Source organism: Eucalyptus grandis, chromosome 7 (genome assembly GCF_016545825.1).
Source record: "Eucalyptus grandis isolate ANBG69807.140 chromosome 7, ASM1654582v1, whole genome shotgun sequence".
Taxonomy (NCBI): domain Eukaryota; kingdom Viridiplantae; phylum Streptophyta; class Magnoliopsida; order Myrtales; family Myrtaceae; genus Eucalyptus; species Eucalyptus grandis.
In genome coordinates, this window is record NC_052618.1 from 25,239,006 (window position 1) to 25,243,427 (window position 4,422).

A 4,422-nucleotide genomic window follows, 5' to 3' on the forward strand; every position below is an offset into this window, starting at 1 on the left:
AATCGAAGCGACAATGGTTGAATTTTAGTGGATCGTGACAACAAGGCCACCACTTACAATACCCCATCATGTATGTAAGTCGTCTGCAAAAGATTCTACCCGTCGCTCAATAAGAATTGTGTTTCAAGGCGGCCCGTGGTTCATCCATCGCGAGGGCTTCACCAACAACACGTGCCCATGGGGACAAGTCCCCCTACTGCAGGTCGGCAATCAGTGACGGCGCATGCGTCACTGGCGGATTTTGACTTAGGGCGTTCAATCATAATCCGGTGCACGGTAGTTTCACGCCATTGGCTTTTAACCAAGCGCGATGACCAATTGTATGAATCAATGGTTTTTCTTGTATGAGGTTGAATTATTAGGGTAAAACTAACCAGTCTCTAACAGAGGACAATTGAAAGTGAGAATCAGAGAAGAATCGAGCCATGACAACAAATGGGGGAAGAACAAAGAGAACCCACCTTGCCCATCAAGAATGTCGAAGATTTGGTGATGTTAGATGAACTTTGCAGTGGTGATGATGCGGACGATGGGCAGAGGACTTAAGTGAACACCATATTGATGGGGAGTTTTTATGTTAGACAAAACTCCTACTCTAGTTCATGACAAACATAGGATGGATAAAACTCCAAATGGTAAGAGGAGAAGGAGGAGTCACTCATTTGGTGTTGCTACTTTTGCAAAGCCATACAGAGATGATCAAAACCAGGACTAGTCAATCTATGAGTGGTTCTATCAACTCACAAGTAACATTATCACATGTAGACCCATTCTCCCTATCTACTATGATTGATATCTAGTCGCCATGCCTACATTAGAGCATAATCTTTACAACAAAGCAGTGAAACGAGCCTGCGTTAGTGCTACATGGAGTGAGGCTTTTGTCAAATCCCCTACTAAAAGGAGATATGGACTTCTCCAATGTCTTTAGTAGATCTTAGAAAATGTAATCGTGGATTACGTGAGTTTTATTTGACTATGTGACTTATGTTGTTGGTTGTTATTTTGTTATTCAAGATATTGATGTTGAGACTTTTGCATTTGTGTGGTAATTTGGATATTATGAATTGTGTTGATTTTTATATTTGGTTTGCTTTCACTCTATTATTTACGTTATTGGTTTCTATTGTTTTTTTTTTTTTTTTTTTTACATATATCTATATTGATGTTCTTGTATTTGTGTGATGACATAGGTACACTATGGAGGGAGATCTGAACGGTATTTGGATGAGTTTGATATTAATATAATGATAGCACGGTTATGTCTTATTACTTTGAACATGTTTATTGCACACGAAAGAACTTATAAAGGACAGTAAATTATCATAATAAGGGAAATTGTTTACGGATATTCAGATAGGATATATGAAGTGTTTAGTTAGAGAGACATGTTTTCTTAACCTATGTGATCTAATGAAGACAAGAGGCTGGTTAAAATATAGTCGATATGTAAGGGTAGATGAATAAGTTGAGATTTTCTTATCTATGTTGGTCACAAAAACTCAATAGAGATTTATGTGAGAGATTTCAACGTTCAAGAGAAACAATTAGTAAATATTTTACTGTAGTATTAAAAGCATTTCTCAAATTATTAAAAGAGATTATCAGGCCGCCTTCCTTTGATATTGTTCCGGAGGAGATTCTTATCGATCATACCATAGACATTACTCCAAGGTATGATTTTTTATATCAATTTTACATTATTAAAATATATGTAGCTGATAATATTGTGTAATGCTATACTTTCATAAAATCACAGGGTATTGATGGCACACGTTAATGCATCTGTTCCTATATCGCAGCAAATCCCATTTAGAGGCAAAGAAAGGGATTACCACTCAAAATGTGATGTGCTTATTCATTTGATATGAAATTTACTTTTCGTATACTAGGTAGGAAGAATTGCCAACGATTGTCAGGTTTCTTAGTAGCACTCGAGACTCCTTGACTACAATTTCCTCGACCACCAACAGGTATTTGCTTTGTCACACACGCAGGACAATAGCAAGAATGCGAATGCCTTCTCTTCTCTATGCAACTCCGTCCCCTAATTGATTGAATTTTCGGTCATTCACTTAATAGAATAATTGGAATTTAACTTGTAGTGCACGGTTAATAATCTGTTTTGTAATCTGTATATACTTAAACATTCGCATTTTTTACGGATGCATTGAGGTCAGTAAGCATCTTAAAAAATCTCTCCGATGGAAACAATAGAAGTGGGGACAGGCAAGTACTCTTGTACAATGTTATCGACAACCATTACTAACCAACAAATCTATATTTCTTTCAAACTTCTCTTGCAAACGTCATCCTACTTGTATAGATATTGTTATTGACAACCATCACTAAACAACAAGCCTATACTTCTTTTGAACTTCTCTGTAAACGTCATCCTACTTGTATGGTGTCACCGTAACGCCTTCCTTGGCGAGGGCGTTGCAACCATCGCACTCGACTCCCGATTGATGGAGATCTCAAGGAGAGGGTGGGGATGAAAGCAGTGGTTCATTCAAATCCCCACCTTCTCGAGGGAGGGATGGGGTGAGGACGTGTAAGTTTCAGGGAGTGGGTTTCGACTCTCACGCTCTACAAAAGTATGGCAAAAGTTTGAGAGTGAGAGTGAGAGTGTAGAGTAGGAATAGAGTATGATTGACAAAAAAAAAAAAAAAAGTCCTGGAAGCTTGCCGGTGGAATCGCTTGAGCTTGAGGGTCGTCGATGCCGCCATTCTCTCTCTCTCTCTCTCTCTCTCTTCCCACCGAAAATATGGCCTGCAGCCTCTGTCTCTTAAATAGATATTGTTTTCGACATGTGCTCAAATTGATCTCATCTAATATGCTTTCACTACCAAAACACTTCTTATAATGAATTATGTTTGATATGCAATGCCCATTTCAAGTATTCTTGAATGACATGTTTCCCCAATGAAAATAAAAAGCAATTTCAAAAGATTCATGGGTTAGCCTTAAACCTATATTTTTTAAGAGGTTCTTGGTTATCCTTAAGCCACACAACTTCAAAGGGTTCATGGGTTAAGCTTAAACCATGCATTTTTAAAGATTTTTAATCAATGCAATTTCAAAAGAATTCATGAGCTAGCCTTAACCCATGTATTTTCAAGGGTTTCTTGGTTGCCAACAAACCCACAATTTCAAAGGGTTCATGGGTTAGTATTAAACCATGCATTTTTAAGAATATTAAATTTTTGAATCTAATTGACCTAAATTTTTTTATTTAATATTAAATTTGACTAACAATTATTTACTTACTAATAATTTTGACCAAGTATATATATTTACCTTTTTTCATGCTTTCTTTTTTTTTGGCTTAAATTCAAAACATGGAGATACATGGGTCCAAAAGAAAAAGTAAAGCATTGCCTTACAAATCTTAGTTTACCTCCTAAATGTGTAATTCATTTTAATAAATCATTTCATCATTGTTTGTATGGGAATACTTCGTGCGAATTAAGAGATGAAAAGGAGAGAGAGAGAGAGAGAGAAAGAAACTTTGGCTGATGGTTCATTCATTTATAATATATTTATGAGAATTACGTGCCTTTATCATAGTACGGCATGACACTTACTATGAAACTTTAAGTTCATCAAATCATGCTATGATTAGCATAAGCATTTAGGTGCAATCTCACCCATCTCAAAGGATGACCCCGACTTGGAGGCATTATATTAATGTCCTATCAAGGCTAGTCTCCTAGCTAACCTCTATATTGTTTCGTTTGATCGTGTGACCTATCTTTTCCCAAATATGTTCCTAACAAGATTGTTGAACTGGCTTAAGTTTGGAACACCCTAATGTCTGCAGCCACGTTTCTGTTGTAAACAATGGGATTTCCGTTACTTTTGGGATTTATGAACACCTAATTACTTCGGATGATGTGCTTGGGCGATTTGATGGGGGCCTTTGTGAGTCAATGGTATTGGGGAACAAAGGGTGTCAATTCGGACACTGATTGTCACACATCCATGCCTACTCCCTCCTCGTGTTCCTAACACTAGTTCTAGTCAATTTTCCAGTGGACAATCCTTTTTGAAGCTAAAAGAAGCCAGAGGGTTGAACAAATGGTTGTAGGACGAAAAACCTAAACTCGATTTCTAAAATCCCATTACATGAGAATAATATTCACAGATTTCAAATCACTTAATTTTTCATCCACATAGAATATGTAAATTACGATTGCTATACATAGACTTGATGGGCTTTTAAAGATGAAGTTTGAGTTACCGTCCCTTATGGGGTTGCTTTGTATGTTAACCACATTAGACAATATATCACATCCACCTAGATCTGTTTAGGCAACGAAAATTTCCTAATTAAACAAAATATTGCACTAGAAAAAGAATCCAAAAGAAGAAGGTAAAGGGGCTACCCCATAATTAATCAAATCGCGCCACCCAGCTTAA